Below are 23,917 nucleotides of genomic sequence, written 5' to 3' on the forward strand. Positions count from 1 at the left end.
CTCCTCCTAAGACACTCATGCAGCTTCACTCTTCAAGGGAAACTACAATCTATCAAGCAATTCATCTCCCAACTCACTGAAAAGTGCCAACCATTCACACATTTACTCAAAAAGGATCAAAATTTTAGGTGGGATCCCATTTGTCAACATAGCTTTGAAATAATCAAACAATATTTGGCTAATCCACCTATATTGGTTCCTCTAGTTACAAGTTGTCCACTCATATTATACATCACAACTACCCCCACAGCACTAGGTGCTCTTCTAGAAAAACTTGATGATACCTGAAAGGAAAGGGCTATTTACTACATCAATCATACCCTAGTTGGATATGAGCTCAATTACACACTAATGGAAAAGTCTTGCTTAGCCATGATATTTTCCACTCAGAAGTTGTGTCATTACATGTTGAGCCACGCTGTCCAACTAATATCAAAAATTGATCCATTAAAGTGTATGTTATCATGCACGATACTCATAGGGAACCTCACTAAATGGGTCATGCTTCTTAGTAAATTTGACATCCAATATGTTGACAGAAAAGCCATCAAAGGCTAGGCTATAGCAGATCACTTGGAAAATGCACCTTTGGTTGCAGATCACCTTCTCATTATGGAATTCCCCGATGAACACCTCTATTTAATAGAAGAATAACCATCCTAGAAGTTATACTTTGATGGATCCTACACATCCCATGGCTTTGGAGCTAAAATACTCTTGGTCACACCTCAGGGAGATTACATTCCTTAATATTTTAAACTATAGTTTCAATGTACCAACAACATCTCAGAGTATGAGGCATTTATTGCAAGACTCAAAATAGCAGTTGAATGGAACATCATAGAGCTGTAGGTCTTTGGAGATTCACAACTCATTATCAAATAGGCTCTAGATGAATATCAGACCAAAGATGACAAGTTGCAACCTTACAAAGAGTTGGTAGATCAATTGAGGGAACATTTTACTCAAATACAGTTCATATAGATACCCAGGTTGCAAAACAAAGTTGTGGATGCCATGGCCACTATTGGCTCGCCTTTGAGATCATACAGGAGGCTACACAGTATCAATTCTTTGTTGAGTAGCTACACAAGCCTGCATACAAGAATGATGAATCAACACAAGCTTGCATCATGGTTGGTCCCCAATCCCCATGGTACCACAAAATTCATGCTTACCTACAAAATGGTATCATATGTCCCCATCTCACACAAACCCAACACTAAAACCTTGTCCATTGATCACCCTATTATACTATTATACTATTATAGCTCAAACCCTATATCATCATGGCTATCATGATACTGTCTAGATGTTTAGACCAAAATGATGTTGTGATGGCTCTTAAAGAATTACATGCTAGACTTTGTGGTGCTCACACAAGCAAGATAGTTCTAGCTAAGAAAATTCTATGGGCAGGATATTATTGGCACACTCTAGAGCATGATGCATGCGACTTTGTAAAATGGTGTCTACCCTATCAAAGGCATGCTAGTCTAATCTTAGCCCCAACTCAAGATCTACAACCTATTGCATTGCCATGGCCATTTGCATGTTGGGGGTTTGACCTTGTTGGTATTATATCTCCTCTCTCTTCAGAAGGACACAAGTGGATAATCACCACCACCAATTATTTCACTAAATGGGTAGAAGCAGTCCCCCTTGTCATTGTCATAGGAGTTCTAGTGTCCAAGTTTATTCTCAATCATATCATATGTTGCTTTGGCATCCTAGCTACCATTTTTACTGACCATGGAGGTAATTTTGAAAATCTCAATATGGAGGAATTGTGCACTTCCCTTCATATCCATCACTATTTTTCTAGCCTATACTTCCCACAAGGTAACGATCAGGTGGAGGCAACTAATAAAACCCTACTCAAAATCCTAAAGAAAGTTGTCAATGATTCTGGTCACGATTGGTATTTACCAATCAACCCCACCTTATGGGCCTACCACACCTTGGTCCATACATCCACAAGCACAACCCTATACTCCCTGGTTTATGGTGCTAAAGTAGTATTACCTATTGAGGTCAAACTCCCATCCCTGTGCATTTCTTTGTGGGGCTAGATATCAATTGAAGACTATAGAGTGGCTCAACTTACCCAACTAGATTTACTTGATCAAAGGAGGTAATAGGTTTATGACCACCTCATGGTCTACCAGAATTGCCTCAACCACAACTTTAATAGAAAGGTCCATCCACACCAATTTCAAGAGGAAGACATGGTCCTTAAAGAAAACATGAAGGTACAAGCTGACTACGAAAAGAAATGTAAGTTTGATCCCACCTGGCTTGGTCCTTATGTGGTCACAGTCTCTTTTGGTTCAAGGGCCTATCAGCTATCCACACTTGAAGGTGAAGCCTTGAATGATCCCACCAACATCATTCATCTCAAGAAATTCTATGCTTAAAAAATCCTCAGTGTATCCTACTCCCTTAAGGAGTGAAAAATGGAAGAAGCCAGAAAACAAAAAATAGAGAAAAAAATAGTAAAGAGAAATAAGCGTCCAATGGTGAAAACTTGGCAATTCAAGTGCCTTGGATAGGTACCCTGGTGAAAACCTAGAAATTAGGCACTAGGTGTACTTAGCCTTTTTATTATCTATCAATGACCTACATCTCCCCGATCACCCTTGTGCACCTCATCACTCATCCTCTCATTTTTCAAGGTGTTCCAAGAGTTTCATCCTTGCACTCCACAACCTCACACCATATTTTGTAGCACCCACCTAGATCTTGTATTGTATTTGTAGTTCATATATCTATCCTACCCTTATATTCTACCACATGAATCATTTCAAGTGTATTTTATCCTTGTACTCTACCACATGTATCCTATCAAGTATAGCTTATCCTTTGTACCATTTCTATGTATTATATCCTTGTAACAAAAACAAGTACCCTATGTATCATATCCTTGTAACATTAACAAGTACCCTATGTATCATATCCTTGTAAAAACAACAAGTACCCTATGTATTATATCTTTGTAACAATAGTAGGACTTTATGTGTCATACCCGTGTAACAATAATTGTATTACAACAATGCTATCTCCTCATCCTGAGCTTTCCTTCTTCATGCACATATCCACTACTATATGTCATCATATGATCCTAAGTTATCCACCCATTGTATAGTCATGCTTGTCCATTTTTGAGTCTTATAGTGAAACCCCACATCACTGGTCATTTGTCTATAGGAAAGTATCATTGCCAATTTTGTCACCATCCTAAACATACAGTCGCTAACTCCTTATAGGATGCTCCCTTCCTCGTACCTAACATTAGCCCATCAATACCCAATTATCCTGATCTCTTTGGAAAAAGGTTACTTAATCATAAGATTTATTTTTTCTTCTAATTTTGGTCTTTTCCTTGTTTATCAAGTAGTAGGTTGTTTCCAAGAAATTTAGTTGTTCCCTCCTCATGGTCGCCATGATCTTCCATATCATGGTGTGCTTTGACTGGGGCAACTTGAAAGCATGGTTTAGACCATGATCTTTTTCTACTTGTGAGTCAGTCAAATATCACCCTTGCATATTCCAAACATGTTTTCATTTATGATCACATGATGCACTTGGGAAATATTGTTTTCTTGTGGATCATCCAGCATCATTTCCACATTGATATCTCTGGAACTCATGTGTGATGTTGGGGCAATCCTTGCCTACTTGTTTGCATTAGTCCTATCTAATATCGAGGAATAGGCCTTGACGTTCTTAGTAACCTTGGTAGATCCCTAATATTCCTATATCAAATAAAGTGCTCACACTACATGGTGGTACTTCTTTATGAAGTACCCCTCTCTCAAGATTCTAGTGTATCCCCTCATTTTCACCATTCTCCCATATGAAGAATTACATGTTTGTATCACTCCCATGCACATCCATACTCACCCCCTCCTACATGTTCTCTTGGTCTCGCATCCTCTCTAACCCTACTCCCTCAAAACTCTTATCCCCCATGGCCTAACCTTTCCCCATCATCATGATCTCCTACTCAATCCTATACACTTGAGTCTCCTACACATGTCCTCTTTAAAGTTGTGCATATTATTCCTACCCCCTGACCATGGTCATGACCAATCAGTGATAGGTTGTACCATTCTCCTACACCCCACTTTTATTTTTCTATCCCCCTACTTAACTTTCATATCGTAACCACTCATCATCCCTACACCCCCTTAAAATCCCTTTTCCTAATTTTCCTCTTGCCTACGCTACCCTCTTCCTTTATATCACCTATCTTTCTCCCCCTTTGAATCTTTCCATCATCAAAATCTTTCGATTAAATTTCTTTATCCTCAAACTTTGAGCTATCTTCATTGTCATACTCTTAAAAATTCTAAATCCCTAGGCTAAGGTTTCACCATTAGCATATTATGTTATTTATCATACTTCCCTATCCTAGCCCTAAGTTCACTTATCCTATTTCCTATCATCCTGACTAAGAATTCGTTGGTGAAATCATTTTCCTACATCATACTCTTAAAAGTCAATATCTCTTATTATTCAAAGTTCATTATTTATCCTAGATCATTATCCTAGATTGCATTTTGTCTATCCTATCCCAGCATCATAATATTTCCTACATCATCATAGATTATGTTTATTTGTTATCTCCTGCATCCTAGTGTTCAATTTATTTACCATGTTGTATTATTATCAATTGTGTTCATTTATCATGTCTACTATCATCATTAGGATTTATCTTTTCATGTTTCACCATCATAGGTCAAATTCATTTCTTACATGTTAGGTATATTTGTCATGGTTGATCATCCTAAACCTTTAGTTCATTTCTCCTATGTTCTCATCATAGATTTGAGTTTATTTATCACATTTAATCATCACGATTGGCATTCATACTTATTATGTTTCATTATCATAAATATCATGTTCAATTTATCATAGTTTGCATTCATTTTATCCTAAGCCATTATCATAGCTTATGTTCTTTTAATCATTTCTTATCATAGTTTCAATTCTCTTATTTAAAAACATAAGCCATCATCATAAGTTCACATAAACGTTTATTCCATTTCTTATCCTACCTTCATGCTTCATCTCTTAGGTCATGATTTTTATCATTATTTTCTAACAAACATTCATTTCCAATTATCTTTTCCCATGGTTAACACATGTTACATCCATTTCTTAGGTTTTTTTTTGTAATTATTTTCTAGAGTTATAATTAAAAACTTTCATCATCACAAAATGTCAAAATCTCATCATAAAGCCCATCGCATCCTACGTCGTAAACACATCAAGTACTATCCATTATAAAATCACATCATCAAACATCACATCCTGCATCACAAACATATCAAGCGCTATCCATCACAAACTACATCATAAAATACATATACTGCATCACAAACTATCAGTAACACCAACACACATCATCAAAACATCATATCCTGCATCACAACATACTCAGCGATATCCATACAAAACACATCATAAAGCCCACCACATCCAGCATCATTAACTATCAATACAATCAAATCACATCATCAAACATCATATCCTACATCACAAACATAATCAGCGGTATCCATACAAATTACATCATAAGTGACATACCCTACATCATAAGCTATTAGTAACATCATGTCTCTCATAACCATCACATCCTGCATCAAAACACATCAGTCTTTTGTATACATCTAAAAAACATCCACATCATAAACATAAGCATGACATCATAAATCTATACATATCCCACCCCAAAGAATAAAGAATAAATGACCCATCCTTAAAAAAAAAATTCCAATTTCCATCATAGTCTCAATATCCAGTATTTGTATCATACAAATGAATCCTATCAATACACCGGGTCTACACCTACAAAAATATATCAACCGGTAGATCCAAAAATAAATATATCCAAAACCACCATATCACTGATCTCACTCATCTATCATCTCCTCATTATGCGACTCATAGGTCTCCCTCTCAGCCCCTAGCACTACTAGTGGTGGTAGTGGTGGCTTGATTCGTCCTCCTCCCATACCCAAGCTCTCTACCTCATCCCTCCTTCCACTCATCCCCCTATCTCACCTCTAGCTTTGCCCTGTCCTCTGGCTCTACCCTATGTGCTGAGACCCACCTATCCTCTATAAGCCCCTCATGCTCCATCCAATCTCTCCCCCTCCTCCCTACATGCCTATGTGGGTCCCAGTTGTCCCCAATCATGTCAGCTATCTATAATGGTCTATTTGGTCTACTGGAACCACTACATGATACCTCCCCTAGTAAAACCCTACTCTCTCTCTCTCTCTCTCTCTCTCTCTCTCTCTCTCTCTCTCTCTCTCTCTCTCTCTCTCTCTCTCTCTCTCTCTCTCTCTCTCTCTCTCAACTCCTCCACCTCTCCCTACAACCTCCACAACTCCTCCATCCCTCCTCCAACCACCACTTGTGCTCTCAAGGTCACCACCTCCACCACCAGTCTATCTTGCTCCTATTGGATGGCATCCATCCTTGCCTGTACTACCTACCTCTCCAAGCTCACCACCTCTAACCTCCCCTCCACCTGCCCAACCTCCATCCACAATGTCCCCACCTCTATCCCTTCTCTGTCTACCCATACCTGTGCTACATTGCACTCCTGTCATAGCTAATCCCACTCTATCTTGAGCTAATGTCTCTCTTATTGAGTGTCTCATAGCAACTGGCTGGTAGCATCATGTATCTACTATAGGGACACATATTGGGCCACCCATCCATCATCCCCTCCCCTTGTCAAAGAGCCCCCCCATCTCCTCAACCTAGTAGCCTTTTTGGCCATTGCTCCTCCTCCCCTTGTCATTTCCTCTCCATCATTGACTTCTCCTCTCCTCTCTTCGGCTATGCCCCTCTCTCCTCTCCACCACTGGCCTCTCCTCTCCTCTCTCTAGTTGTGCCCCTCTCTCCTCCAGTGACCTCTTTTTTCCCCTTGCCTTATTTATTTTTACCATTTACTATCCTTTTCATCTTATTTTCATCATTCTATGTCCTCCTACAGCCCCTGGTTTACTACAACTTTTTAAGAAGTCATCGTGCCTCATTTTCTTTCCTAGCCACCTTCTTGAGGGGGCATCATACAATCCATTCTCTCCCTTTCTACTTAAAATTGGGGCAACTATGTTGCTTTAAAAAGTATTCATCGCATCATTAATATTCAAACTTCTTTGAAATAGTGTTGTCCCAACACTATGTCAAAGAGGGGTAAAATGTAGACACCTAAATCTAATTACATCACTAGGTAATCATATTTAGTCATCTCCTAAGGTATTATTGATTAAATATTTATTATTTAATTAATTAATCATCATCCCCTAGTTAATTTATTTATTTAATTAACTATAGTCCAATTGATAAAATTAAATGATAACCCAAAATTAATTTATCAATTAAATCCTTATTCCTCTATTAAATTAAATAAATCGTCAAATCTATTTAATCTAATCCCATATCCCTTGTTCATTAAATAAATCATTTAATAAATTATCCAAACCCTTAAAACATCCCTAAACCCTATCCTAACCCCTAATCCAACCCATTCACCCATACTAACCTTACTTAGCCTCCTAACTAACCCATCCCATCAAAGCTAAGTCACTTTCTCCCTAATCCCCTTCCTAAACTAAGTCTAATCCCCCTCCTAAACATATGCACAACTTTAAGCAATGGTTAAGACTTACTAACCCAAGCTAAAGTCAATAAGTCTCCCTTATCCTCTTCCATCACTATCTAAGAGCATTAATGGCTCTTACATCCCTCTTAATGACTCTTACATCTCTCTTTATGTCTCTTACATCCCTCTTACACACTCATCCTCCCTCATTACTCTCTTTGACCAACCCTTATCCCATCCCCTCACACTCATCCTCGTTGTGACAAGTGTCACTCCCCTAATGGTCCAAACAAGAACAATCCATGTCCTCTCCTTTCAAAGTAGCTTATCCCTCCCTCACCATTCGTCCATCCCTATGTCCTAACCATCCATCTCTCTACCCCTTAGCCTATAAATAAAACCCTTCCCTCTCACAAATAATCAATCCACTTTTATGCAACATTATAATGCTCCACTAAGTACTCCATCATATCCATTTTACACCATCATAATGCTGAAATCCATCCATACCTCCATTATTGAAACCCTCATCCATATGTACACTTGGTAAAAACCCCCACCCTTTGGAAGCTTGAGCACAATGTGAGCATACATTCCCTATCCATCAGGGACATAGCTTCGTCATCATAGGTTATGCCCAAGGAGCTTACCATTCTTGGTTTGCCTTCCCTTTGGTGATAACCTCGTCCTATCATAAGTTTTTACTTATTTAATACTATTAATTCTTTCATTATTAGTTAGTATTAAATTTACACTACCAGATTAGGTGATATAAATGCTACATGTTTCAACATCACCCGAGATGGGGCCACAAAATAAAAATGGAATCCAATCTCCAAAAAGAAAGAGTGGTTATTGTAGGTGTCAGCAACATGATCCTATAGCACTCAAAATTGCATCAATACCTCACACGAGCTTTGAGATATGCCCCATCAAATATCTTTTCCCTATGGCATTTAATGACTATTAGGGTTAATTTGGTTTGGCATGCTCGAGAATGTTCAAGTGGTCAACAAGATGGGATGAGCTTGGAACTAGGGTTTACCTGGTCACCTAGGGCTAACGAAATAGATTGTTCGATCTAATGACAAATAGTTAGAAATATTCACTAGTTTGTAACTTTGTACTAGTCAACACTACAAGTTTCAGCATCACCCAAGATGGGGCTACAAAATAAAAATGGAATCCAATCTCCAAAAAGAGAGAAAGGTTATTGTAGGTGTTAGAAACACAATCATGTAGCACCCAGTATTGCATCCATACCTTGCATAAGCTCTAAGATATGCCTCATTAAAGATCACTACCCTATGACATTTAATGAATCTTAGGGTCAATTTGGTTTATATTTCCTAAGAATGTTCGAACAGTCAATAGGATAGGATGTGCTTGGAACTAGGGTTTACCTAGCCACCTAGAGCTAACAAAATAGACAGTTTGATCTCATGACAAAAGGTCAGAGAGATTCACTAGATGGCGAATTTGTACTGGCCAACACTATAAGTTTTAGCATCACCCAAGATGGGGCCAAAAAATCAAGATGGAATCCAATCTCCAAAAAGAGAGAGGGTTCATTATAAGTGTTGGAAACATGATCCTATAGCACCTAGAATTGCATCCATACCTTGCATGAGCTCTGAGATATGCCCCGTCAAAGATTGCTACCCTATGGCATTTAGTGACTCTTAAGATCAGTTGGATTTGGCATGCCTGAGAATGTTCGAGTTGTCAATGGGATAGGACAAGCTTGGAACTAGGGTTTACTTGGCCACCCAGAGCTAACCGAATAGATAGTTTGATTCCACGATGAACAATTAGAGAGATTCACTAGTTGGTGACTTTGTATTTACTAACACTACATGTTTTAGCATCACCAGAGATGGGGCTACAAAATCAAAACAAAATCAAATCTCCAAAAAGAGAGAGAGATTATTGTAGGTGTCAGCAACATGATCCGATAGCACTCAAAATTGCATCAATACCTCACACAAGCTCTGAGATATGCCTCGTCAAAGATTGTTGCTCTATGGCATTTAATGACTCTTAGAGTCAATTTGGTTTGGCATGCCTAAGAAAATTTGAGTGATCAATAGGATGGGATGAGCTTGGAACTAGGGTTTATGTAGCTACCTAGAGCTAACAAAATAGATTGTTTGATCCCACGATGAACAATTAGAGAGATTCACTAATTGGCAACTTTGTACTAGCCAACACTACAAGTTTTAGCATCACTCGAGATGGGGCTACAAAATCAAAATGTAATCCAATCTCCAAAAAGAGAGAGAGGTTATTGTAGGTGTCAAAAACACAATCCTATAGCACTTGGAATTGCATCCATACCTCATATGAGCTCTAAGATATGCCCCATTAAAGATCACTAGCCTATGGCATTTAATGACTCTTAGGGTCAATTTGATCTAGTGTGGCCGAGAATGTTCAAGTAGTCAACAAGATGGAATGAGCTTGGAATTAGGGTTTACCTAGCCACTCAGAGGTAACAGAATAGACAGTTCAATCCCACAATAAATGGTTAGAGAGATTCACCAGTTGGCAACTTTATACTGTTCAATACTACAAGTTTCAGCATCACCTGAGATGGGGCTGCAAAATTAAAATAGAATCAAACCTCTAAAAAGAAAGAGATGCCATTGTAGGTGTCAAAAACATGATCCTATAGCACTTGGAATTGCATCCATACCTCAAGATATGCCCCGTAAAAGATCATTGTCCTATGGCATTAAATGACTCTTAGGGTCAATTTGGTTTGGCATGCCCAAGAACATTTGAGCAGTCAATAGGATAGGACAAGCTTGGAACTAGGGTTTACCCAACCACCCAAAGCTAACAGAATAGATAGTTTGACCCCACGATGAATGGTTAGAGAGATTCACCAATTGGCAACTTTGTACTAACCACCACTCTGAGTTTCAACATCACCCAAGATGGGGCCGCAAAATCAAAATGGAATCTAATCTCCAAAAATTGAGAGACATTATTGTAGGTGTTAGTAACACGATCCTGTAGTACCTAGAATTTCATCCATACCTCGCATAAGCTCTGAGATATGCCTCATCAAAAATCACTACCCTATGGCATTTAGTGACTCTTAGGGTCAATTCAGTTTGGCATGCCCAAGAACATTCAAGTGGTCAATGGGATGAGATGATCTTAGAACTAGAGTTTACCCAACCATCCAGAGCTAATGGAAAAAATAGTTTGATCCCTTAACGAACTGTTAGAGAGATTCACCAATTGACAACTTTGTACTAGCCAACACTACAAGTTTCAGCATCACCCAAGATGGGGCCACAAAATCAAAATAGAATCCAATCTCCAAAAATTGAGAGAGGTTATTGTAGGTGTTAGAAACACAATCTTTTACCACCTAAAATTGTATGCATACCTTGCACGATCTCTGAGATGTGCCTTGTCAAAGATCACTGCCCTATGGCATTTAATGACTCTTAGGGTCAATTTGGTTTGGCACACCCGAGAATGTTCGAGCAGTCAACAAGATAGGATGAGATTGAAACTAGGGTTTACATAGCCAGCCAGATCTAATAGAGTAGATAATTCAATCCCACAATGAACAATGAGAGAGATGAGCAAGATATGTATGCCTAGGCCACTTTGTGCAAGATATGAGCAAAAGTTACTAATTAGGCAAAATTGGGGCTTTTAGAATTTGTGGTCAAGATAGCCTAGGATTAGGTGTTTTTAGTTGTTTTTTTAATAATTTGAAACATTTTCCAAGTCCTAGAAGTGATATCTAGTGAACTTTACAAAAGTTGCACTTTTTGTGCAAATTTGCAAAAGTTGTAAAAGTTCCTCAAAAATTCAACTTGGTTGGAAAGGAGTGTGAAATTTGAATGAAAATACTATAACCTTCCAAAATATGTTTCCCATGCTCATATACCTGAGCATGGATAGTTACAACTTCTGAAACCTTTGCAAAAGTTGCTCAAGCAACTTTTTGAGCAACTTTGCAACTCTTGAGCAATTTTTGCTCTTTACATCTTTTGGTCAATGGGTCCATCTAGGACTGTTCTAGGACCCTAGTTAAGATTCCTATGACCTATAAGGTAACCAAATACCTTATTTTCCCATCCCTAACAACTTTTAACCTATTGAGCAACTTTTGGCTCATTGAGCAACTTTTGACCAACCTAGGAATTTGAGTGCTTCCCCATGCTGAAAACTTTCTAACCTTCCAAAATATGCTTTTCGATGCTCAAATACCCAACCATGGGTAGTTAAAACTTCCCAAACTATCATTTGCAACTTTTTTCAAAAATTGCAAAAGTTACTCAAGCAATTTTTTGACCAACTTTGCAACTTTTAAACATTTTTTGCTCTTTACATCTTTTGATCAAATGGGTCCATCTAGGACCATTCTAGGACCCTAGTTAGGATTCCTAGGACCTATACCTTAGTTTCCCAAACCTAACAACATTTTACCTTAGGATTTCATGTTTTTGTAATTATATTCAATCTAATAAACCAACTGGATTTCCTCTACATTTTAATGTCTCAAGTATTGCCTCATGATCTAACTCACGAACCTTCCAAAGAGTCTTATTATGTGGTTTTCCACCATATTTTATCAAGTGGACCTTTGACCTAAAAAAATGTTTGAATAATGAAGAATCTTTCTCTTTATTTGTCAATCCTTGAATAACCACAAATTAGGGTTCTTCGTAGAATATCGTCTATGCCATGTGTTAGTTACAACCACCACACCTATATGGTATTCTAAACCTTCACCATATATAATTGAGTAATCCATTTTTTTTGGCCTGGATACAATGACACAAATAATAATAAGTCACTTCTTTATTGTCTTTAGGTGCAATAATAGCAAAAGCATGGCCTGCAATGATAAATGTACAAAATGTGGTCATTAATTTAGCAAATACTTAAGTAAAAGTTAAAAGGTTACATATTGAATTTACAAATATATATATATATATATATATATATATATATATATATATATAACCAAGTTGCACTAGATCAAACAAGAAGTCAAATTCAATGGATGAATCCATCTCTACCATTTCTAGTGCTTGTGGGGGAGGATAGGTGTCAATTGGGTCCAAGACCCCTATATCCCATTTGTCCACCCATTTAGTCAACTCACACTCATCCCAATTTTCCTCTGCACATGATAGACAATAGCATGTCATTTTTCGTGTGTGGATACTCCATGAGCCTGCATCAAAGCTTCTAAAAGAGTGCAACTCACTTGATCATGTTAGTTTGCAAAAATCCTCATATGGTACAATGTTAGTATTATCTATCATCCAAAAAAATCTACAAACCATAGACTCACCTTCCTTACCTAGACCCATTGTAGCATTACACCACTAGATGATGGATTTTTCATGTGTTTATATTGCCACATCTTTTTACTTTAGTTCCTAATGAGCTAAGGCTCTTTTGATGCATGCACCTACACCATCATGCTCTCCCTTTCCATGACCAACCTTTGTAAAATTCCACATATATTAAGTTCTAGACAACCTATGCATTCTGCTCAACCAATAGAACATCTATGCATTCTTTAATTGAGCGCAATTGTCCAATCAAATAATGTGTTGGCGATATGGTATGCCCCTATTAGCCAAATTTCCATAAAATGGTTGAAAACAACCATGTACAAACTCTATATAATGTAATCAATCATCACTGATGTAAAAATGGTACTCCCTCAATATCTTCATGCCATCCTCTATACTTGTAGGTGAAAGCATGAATGTTATGTAAAAAAATATGGAAACTTATTGAGAAGTATAATACTTTTCTTGCACTTTATTTTGTGGTTGTAGTGTGTAGTTATCTTTAAAGTCTACAACCAAAACAATGGTATCTAGTGGAAATGTATCCTTGCACAACTTGAATTGCAAATCTAGTCATTGAGCTCTATGTGTATGTCTTGCATACTTGTAAATAATCTTTTCACAAAAAATCTTCATGAACTTATACACTGGAATCTTTTCAATGACTAAACCACATCTTTTACCCTATTTCCCATCTTTTAGAGCATATTTCATTGTCTTATATTTTTTGTAATCTACTATTTCATTTCCAATTGCATGTGTACTATCCATATATTCACAAGTTGATAAAAGCTGCAAAAAACCACAAAATAAGCATGTACCATCCAAGCATGGTGTCTTGTAAAATTGTTTATTGTCCCCTATCTCACATAAAATGTTAGATATGAATTCCCTTGAAGGTCAAGGTGGCTCATTCATGTCACAATCCTATAAAACAAACTTAGAATGCAAAAACACACATATATGCCTTAAAACATCAAAATGGTTAGAAAAATCAATATGTATCCTACAACAACAAGTTGTGCATGTGTGATTTATCTTCACATAAAAAGGTTTACCCACCTCAAAAAATCTTTGACTTATTCAAATTTGAGGATACATACCGATAAATTCTACAAAAAATTGTGTCCAAGTTGAGTCTAAAAAATGTTTCACATGTGCGTTGCAATTTCGGCTACCAATCCTCCTTCTTACAACATCTCTTTGATTAGGAGAAACACGTGTGTTATTTTTTCAAAAATCTTCAATCAATGATTTCAAAGCTTCACTAATTTATTTATTCTTTCATGTTAGTCTACTGCTAAATGTCTATAACTCTTTTTTTTTGGATCTTCCAATCTCTCACGCCTTACATGGCTCTCCTTAGATTACCTCTACCGAATTTCAATGTTCTGCTTGTCTTTCTCATGAGTTGAGCTTTCTTCATTTGGGTACTTACTATTGTCGATGTAAGTACACATATTGTGATATTACTATCTTTGGTGTGTGTTTTAGAATCCACTTTTTCATATGCACTTATTAGATTATTTACAATATTTTTTTCATTTGAATCATCCATCATTTTTAGCCCAAGAATTTTCATGATGGGCCTAAATTTCAAACTCCTCATCATTTCAACAAATAATTGGCATTGACCTATAATATTTAATTCTTCAAAGCATAATCTCCACATACGATTAACTTTTCTTTGACAAGTACACTTGCTAATCTTTTCAGACATTGATTTCAAAATGTAGTATCAATATCAATCAAATATTTTGGTCTTCTAAAACAAGTTCTAGAAGGTGCTATAATCTCTTCCATTCCCTCAACATTTTGAACATCAACATAAGGTTGAGTTTTTCGCATACCTTGAACCGAAGATGATGTGCCTCAACAATAAGATGCAAAAGATGGAATATCACCTACTTAATAAGTTGATGTTGTGCCTTCAACATGACATGATGGAGCGTGCACATCATCAGATGTATAAATTAGCATCTCTTCAACATGAGATGATGATATGACTCCAACATTGGAAGATAGTGTAGCTTCACAATTCAATTGTCTTCTTGAGGATAAGAGTCTCATTCATTCTCTTTTTCTTTCTAATTCATCCTCTTTGTTTCTTTGTATCGGTGGTTCTTGTTCCTCTTCAAAAGACAATTCTTCATTATTTAATTTTCTTTTTTCATGTAGTAGTTTTATTTTATCTATTTTAATTGCCAAATCTCTCTCCCTCTCTTCCATTGTTTGAGTTTTTGGTTTCTTCCTTGGCATGATGATGACTTCTATATGTCAAATTATTCAAACTTTTGAATTACTTACAATTTGTAAATTATAAATCATTCAAATACATATACAAATTACAATTATTTCAATGAATACACAATCTATAATAAACAACTTGTCAAATTTCTAACCATTTCCAATTAATAATTCATTCAAACATACAAATTTTAATGAATTCACTATATATTAAAGAACTTGTCAAATTATAATGAAATTATCTCTACAGTAACAAAGAATATTTTAAAAGGACTGCACTAACCTTTTCTATAGAAAAAATGTTCAAAAAGCCTTAAAATAGTCTATCCAATGATTGAATTTGGTATTTTCTAGCTTCCAATAGCATAAAAGAATCTTCAACAAGCCTTCAAATAGTGTATCCAATGATTGAATTTGGTGTTTGCTAACTTCCAACAACATGAAACATGTGTTTTCTATCTGAACAACAAAATAGGAAACAAACAAAAAATAGAATATGGGTCAATAGGAACCCAAACTTTTGTTATAACCATTTTTTGGTGTTTTCATATAGTGCGTATGTACTATGAAGTGTGCATGTATTATGTGAAAAATATATCTCTCCCTATCCACCCTCTCCCATCCCCTACTCTCTCTCTCTCCCATATCCCACTCTCTCCCTATCCCACCCTCTCCCATCCCCTACTCTCTCTCTCTCTCTCTCTCTCTCTCTCTCTCTCTCTCTCTCTCTCTCTCTCATCCCCTACTCTCTCTATCTCTCTCTCTCCCACCCCCTACTCTCTCTCCCCTATCCCACCCTCTCCTATCCCATACTCTCTCTCTCCCTCCCTCTCCCTCTCTCTCTCCCACTCTCTCTCCCATCCCTCCCTATCTCTCTTTCTCTCTCTATCTCTCTCTAAATCCCACCCTCTCTCTCTATACCCTATCCCACCCTCTCCCATCCCCTACTCTCTCTCTCTCTCCCTCCCTCTCTCCCTCTCCCATACCTTTCTCTCTCTATCCCACCCTCTCCCATCCCCTTCTCTCTGTCTCTCACATCCCCTACTCTCTTTCTCTCCCTCTCTCCCATACCCTACTCTCTTTGTCACTCTCTCTCTATCCCACCCTCTCCCATCCCTCTCTCTCCCTCTCCCATCCCTCTCTCTCTCTCCCTCCCTACCATCCCCTATTACGTGAAAAACTATCTCTCCCTATCCCACCCTCTCTCATCCCCTACTCTCTCGCTCTCCCTCTCTCTCTCTCTCTCCCTCTATCCTACCATCTCCCATCCCCTAGTCTTTCTCTCACATTCTCTCTCTCCCCCACCCCTTACTCTCTCTCCCCTATCCCACCCTCTCTCATCCCCTACTCTCTCTCTCCCTCCCCTATCCCATCCTCTCTCATCCCCTACTCTCTCTCTCTCTCTCTCTCTCTCTCTCTCTCTCTCTCTCTCTCTCTCTCCTTCCATTCCCTACTCTCTCTCTATTTCTCCCTCCCTCTCTTCCTATCCCACCCTCTCCCATATCCTACTCTCTCCCCATCCTCTACTCTCCCTCATTCTCTACCCTTTTTCCCTCTCTCCCTCCCTCTCTATTGAAATCCACGCTTACGGAGAGTGTGTGCACTATAGCGTGTATGTGCTATGTAAGCTTGAATTTAAAAATACTTTAAATAGTGTGTATGCACTATGGCACACATGCGCTATTTAAAGCTTTTGATTTTAACAAGCCTAATGATTGGTTTTGCCTTGGGGATCCAACCCAAAGGTTTGGAGTCTTTAAATTGGTCCGAAACATATTTTGCAGCAAACATACAAAAAATGATTGATTTCTCATGTGTGCTCTCCTTCAAGTTTCCTCGTGGTTGAGCATAGATAAAATCAGGTTACAAGACATTGTAGATCTCTATGTTAGCTATATAACCATATAATTTATTTCAAATTTGAACTATTTCAAGACCTTCAACTATAATTTCTTTTGAATGTATGTCCATTTTCTATCAAAAACCAATGTGTACTAATTGGGGTGTAGATTTTAGCTTATTCATCAAATTTCACAACTTAGTTTTTTAGAAACTAGACTCCATTCTACGCACTTTAAAGAAAAGAAGTTTTGATTTTAGATTAGTTTTCAATCATTACTAGTGGGAGCACACAAATATTTCATGTATTTGGGATGTGTCTAATTAAAAAAATCATTAAAAAAATACACATAAAATTACCAGAAAAATATGGGATAAACTACATGCTATTAGGTAACTTTTGACCAGGGCGATTAAAGAATTTCAAAAAAAGTTATAAATTTAGGGGGGGCACACTTTGCACTATGTTATATTTTTTTTGAAAAAAATATAGTAGTTTAGAAACTAGATTCAAAGGACTACTACTTTTTTTTTTTTCATATCCTAAAATTTTGAATATAACTATCTTCAAATTCTAGTCAAAGTTTATAGATTGTTGATTTCAAGAGAAAAAAAAAAGTGGCCACTTATACCCCCCTTTTGGTACCACAACTCGGTGCACTTACCCCCACACAACTTGACACTAGGATTTACACATGGAAACCCAATTTGGGAAAAACCACTAGTAACATATCACTAATCTTTCACTCTTATGAAGTGAACTCTGTTAGGAGCCAACCCTATTAAAGGTTACAAAACACGTTGTTAAATGTGACCTTATTAAAGGATTTAATTACCCTATTAGGAGTGGCCTTGTTAGAGGACATAAGAACATTCCATTAGAATGTCACCTTGATTAAAGAATTTATATATGAGTGTTCATTCAACCTTAATTAAAGGATTTCAATACTAATACAATGGTTAGAAAGTAACATCAAGTTTGATCTAACAAATACAACTCACTTTGCAAAAACAAATCACAATTTGGTTCACATGTTGATCCATTGACTGACCTTCTATTGAGATTCTTTAGAATAAGTGGGGGAGTGAATCAGTTATCCAAGGTCCAAATGTATAAATAAAACTTTTCACAGCTTAGTAAACCCATAAAACATTTATACTCATGCATGCATCCATAAGATTATGCAATCACTAAAACTTGTAGGTTACTATCAAATCAACTTACAGAAATGTAAAGCATGAAACATAACAAATTCATCAACACACTTGACACAATGATTTATGTGGAAACCCAATTTGGGAAAAACCATCAGTAACATGATACTCTTTTTCACTCTTATGAAGTGATGCCCTATGAAAGGCCAACCCTGTTAAAGGTTATAATAAACACTGTTAAATGTGACCCTATTAAAGGATTTCAATTACCTTGTTAGAAGTGAGCCTTGTTAGAGGATTTTAGGCCATTCACTTGGAATGCCACCTAGTTAAAGAATTTACAAATTATTACAAGGTCAACCTTAATCCAAAGGATTTACCCTAGAATGATACAATTGTTAGAGAGTAACAGTAAGGCTTTGATCTGATACAACTTACAACTATCTCTATTCAGTCCTTAATTCTACTTGGCCTATATACTTTGTATAAGGAAACTCAGGTGTGGAAACAACTTCCTGCACTAATCTCATAAGGAAAGTATGGTGCAAATCCTTTTAAAATCTTCTACACTTACAAATTCAATATCATGTAAACAACATTATTGTAGCCAACCATGCATACAAAAAATTAGATAGAGAAAGAACACATAACACAAAGATTTGTCGATGGGGAAAAAACCTTTCGATAAAACAACCCCACCCCTCCAAAACCTGCACAATGTATTATCTTCAACACAAGATTACAATACACTTGCAATGCAAGTTCAACATCAACAATAGAAGACTCCAGCAGCACCTCAGTACCTACAAACATTCATCTATCACAGTATTGCATTACAACATGCAATACCCATTTTATGAACATCTTAAGACCCAACAAAATGCCCACAAAGGAGTTGGGAATTTTCATGGCTCAACCACCAAGAAACATGCACAATGCCACATGTACATCCCATACCAAGAAAAGGGTGTCCATCCCTTGAATAGACAATGACAGCTTGTCATAGAATCTGCCAAAAATAGCGGTCACAAGAGAAGTGTAAGGGAATCCATCATACCAACCTATTTTTGGCATATTCTCTTACACACACCAACCACTCATTCTTGGGCGACCAAATAGGCCTCATGTCATAAGATGCTCTTACACCTATCATAGCTCATTCCTTAAATAGCTCTTGTGTGTCATAGGAATGCGTCATAACCATTTCAGCCATGATCTCCTTCACACACTTCAAGATGCCGGCACATGTAAGTGATCAACATGCCAACTAGACATGTACACTCACATTTACATATTATTTGCAAAAATACATTTTACAAAACAAATAATAATAAGAATAGGAATTATACAAGGTTGAGACACCTTATTCCTAACACTTTGCAGCTCTAATAGCTTGTTCACCCTTCAAGCATTCATCTCCTTAAGCCTTCTTGCTTAACATGCCATTGTAGAGTCTTCTCTTAGGTCACTTAATGAAGAAAACCCCTTGACTCCTTGTCTCCCTTAGGTTCTTACACATGAAAAATTTGCTTCATGACCAAACATTCCTATAAATAGGAAATTAAGATATTTTGCCACTCATTTTCTATAGTCCAAATTTAGAGTTCGGATGGATTAGGTAGGATACAATATATCTACCCCATATCTCATATCTCTTCTAGAAATTTCTCCTAGAATCCACTTTGAATTCACCTAAAAATGGTTTACCTAAAATTCTATGCCACCAGCTCATTAACTTTATCTTCCATTTGCTTCACAAAATCTAAGAAAAAAAAATTCTCAGCTCAGATTCATCAAATCTATGATCTTTTAAATAATGCAGTAGCTCAATATTATCAACCTTCTGATGCTTGGCACATACTGCATTTCTTGGCATCCACTATGAAATTACTTGGCACCTACTAAAGTTTACTAGTGCTCAGTATCAACTAAACTTTACTCAGCACCAACTATTTTTCTTGGCATACACTAGAATGAACTTTTACTTGGCTCCAACTAATTTTCTACTTAGCTTGCACTCTCGGCGCAACCTTGGCAGAAAAACTTTGTGTAACTTTTTCTTCTAAACTGTCTAAGTGTAACTAACCTTTGTAACCTTAAGTATATTATCAATACATCATGTCATCATTGTCTTAACTAATCCTCGTGCTTCATTACATAATCATAACTCGACCTTTCCTCTAGGTGCTATTGTTACATCTTTTGATCAAATCTTCTTCATCAATCAACTAAGTGATAGTACTTGAATCTTATAAGTAGTTGTCTTACCAACAAATAGTAGGTTTGACATCAGTGACAAAACAATGATTGAAACACATAGTCTTCTTCAACAATCTCATTCTTTCAATCTTTTTCAACAGTGATCTTTTCAATTAGATCTCAACACCTTCATTGTCATCTCTACCTCTGATCTTCTTGGCTCTCCTTCAAGTAATCAGAATTCAACTCTTCACAACTCTTCTCAAGCTCCATCTTAAGTTTACCAATCAATAGCATCAAAAACTTCTCCAAACTTTCTAGGTCTTCATCAACTCCACTAACCTTGTTAAGCTTAGCCCTTTTACCTCCTTAAATAGGTAATTCTAATCTTTTGTCTCTTATACACCACTGTAGATCTTAAGGTTTGGTTAGATTCATCAATTCCTTCCAACAATTAATCTTCTCTTTTCTCTTCTAGAAACTTCTCCAAACTTTTCCTTGAATTCTTGCATAGAAAAACTCAAACATGGTTTTTTTTGAATTAAATGCTCCAAGTCATCTATCCTTATCTTCTACATGTTTTACATAGTCCAAGAAATCAACTATGTCAGCTTGAAATTATGATTTCCCCATAATTTATCAAATGTTGTCCCTCGACCAATACTATGTTATGACACGCATTCATCACTAGATTACTCAGTCACTACTAAATTTTTTGTTCAGCACATATCCTAACACTCAGTCAATATTGATGCTTGGTCGACACTATATTTTCTAGGCTTATATTGGCATTCAGTTGACACTAGCATCAGTCAACATAAAATTCAAGTTTCATAACCTTCTACTCTTTTGCTTGGTCAAGTCTATGTATTTGGTCAATCTTTGATCACTTCTTCTAGGCTTCAGTATAGTTGTATTCTTCACTTGTAGCATGTTTAAATAATCACTTAATCTTGTCAAAGTTTAACTAATCAAGTGCCCATTGTAATTCCTCCTATAGCTCAATCTTTCCTCTAGGTGCTTTTTTATGTCCTCAAATCCACTTCATCAATCATCTTGATATGGCACTCAAATTAGATAGGAAATTGTCTTACCAATAAGTTTTGACATCAATAACAACATAAAAATTGTCTCAATTATAGTTTCCGACAATTCACATATCTCCTTATGATGATCTTTTTGGTATTACACATTTCTTTCAATAACATTTAGGTCCCTATTATGTGTCTTTGTGTCATGTAACATTCTTAGCCTCTCTCTTGGGGGCTCATTGTCATGCATGATGTGCTTTACAAGTAGGATAATAGGTCCTCTTTTTCTTTGTTCCTAGACTTAGGGGGGAAGGGAACTTTATCCATATTTCTCATTCTTTCTAGGATCCACTATTTCCTTTGGTTAAAATATTATTTGTTTATCATGTCACATCCAATATTACATTAGCAAGTAGGTTTTTATGGTAGATATATCACTTACCTTGGAGACTCATAATAGTGTGTTATCCTTTTTCAAGGATTTACCTTTTCTCTTCTTGAATGGTATTTCCTCACATTCTACCCTTCTATGACCTTATAGGAGTTGTGACCTCTTTGGTAATGGCTAGGTATTTCTTTTGGATACTATCTTCATGCTGAAATTTCTTTATCCTTCTTCATCACTTCCTTAAGATGCAAAACTAAGAAATTATTTTCCCATATTAAGGGGGGCATGCATATTCCTCTTATTTGCATATATCTTGAATCTAGTTGACTAGCATGCAACACACAATTGCTAGACCATTTGACCTATCCTTGCACATTCTCAAATCTTTCTCATGGAGTAGTACAAATATAGATATTGAATCTTACTTAGGGTACTTTATCCTTGTGGGCTCAGTATGCTTCCTAGGTTACCTAAAATCTATGCATTTCTACTTCATGTCTCTTTTTAGCACATATTTTCCTTTTATGGATTAAGCATAATCCTATATCATGGATTCTTTGTGGGAAGAGAACATCCTTAATATTGGGTCTCTCTCTCTCCTTTGCACACACATATGCTAAATCTCATCAATGGGCTATGCATAACAATTTTCTAAAGTCACATGCATGGGTAATGCATCCTTATTAGACCTTACCATGGTGATACGAAGAATGTTGATCTATGGGTGGGTCTTCTGATGGGTTGACTAGTAAGTTACCACCTCGTTAGACTATTTCAAAGTCGTCTTTTGCAATAACTATTTTTTAGTGATTTATAATAGGGTGAACACTCTGCTAAATGAGATAATCATTTCCCTTCTCTCTCTACTTCTTTTCAATCAATGATTGCTCTGTTATTATAATCTTGTAGTTATCAAGGGCTTAATCCCTTGCGGGCTTGAGTGTTTCTTGGTCTCCTTGATCTTAATAAGATTATCCCATGTCTTGTGCTCTACTTTACCAAGAGTTTGGATCAAGTCCATACTCTCGCTAAAGTGGGGCTAAATGTATCGTCTTATATTGGAATCACCTAATTTAATGAAGTTTTAGCACCCATCTAATGCAATTCTATCATGTATTTTCATTCATCCTCTATTTTTTCTCTATTTAAATCATTCATTTCATCTAATTGGACCTTTTATTAATTTAGAATTAATATAAATGGGTTAAACCTTTATTTTTCTTAAAAATCATGTCCTCATTTATTATTTAATTTATATTAATATTTAAAATTTGTCCTATCTTATATAATATTTTATATCCCTCATAAATTAATATTATATGTCTCCTCTTATTCAATAATTTGGGGTAGATCTTTTATTAATTTAAATTAATAATCCTTAATTTACTCCCCTAAGGAATCTCATTTAATGCTCCACTTTAGGATGGGTCTTACCTCATTTTAAAGTTTGAGGCATTGGCCACTTTGAGATCTCTATAAAAGGGAGCCTTATCATTTCATTTTAACATCAAGCATACATCACATCAAGACATCCAAGTATTCTATGATCAAGCACTCACACTCAAGCACTCAAGCATTCAAGTGTTCAAGAAATTCTTCCATTAAAGATTAAGGATTCAAGCATTTAGCAATTGTGGTGGTCATCTTCAAGATCTCGTTCAATCTTCTTCAAGATCATTTACTACATCTTCTTCATCCAAATAAATTGGTTAAGTGAGCACACTGTGTTCGATTTGAGAGATCTGACTATTGTAAGGTGAATTTGTAAATTTACTTTGCATTCATGCTATTTTAATTCAAGGTTAATTCCTAAATTGGGATTTGACTAAGGCAAACTCCCCATCAAAAAACAAAAACTATTTTTATTGTAGGTAGTAGATCTCGAATTGAGATACTAGTGGCTGATCTTAGTAACCTTTTCAAATTTTTATGAAACTACAAATTTAAAATCAACATCAGACTCTATCCTTATTGGCTCTAGGTCAACCATGATTGGATCCAAGTTGACCTTGATTGGCTCCATATTAACCATGATGCTCCAAGTCGACCCTAATGATCAAAGTCACATTGTGCTCCTGATTTGGCTAGGTTTCCCTTG

This window comes from Cupressus sempervirens, chromosome 3, assembly GCF_028749045.1.
Source record: "Cupressus sempervirens isolate cs-2001-9-10 chromosome 3, ASM2874904v1, whole genome shotgun sequence".
Lineage (NCBI taxonomy): Eukaryota > Viridiplantae > Streptophyta > Pinopsida > Cupressales > Cupressaceae > Cupressus > Cupressus sempervirens.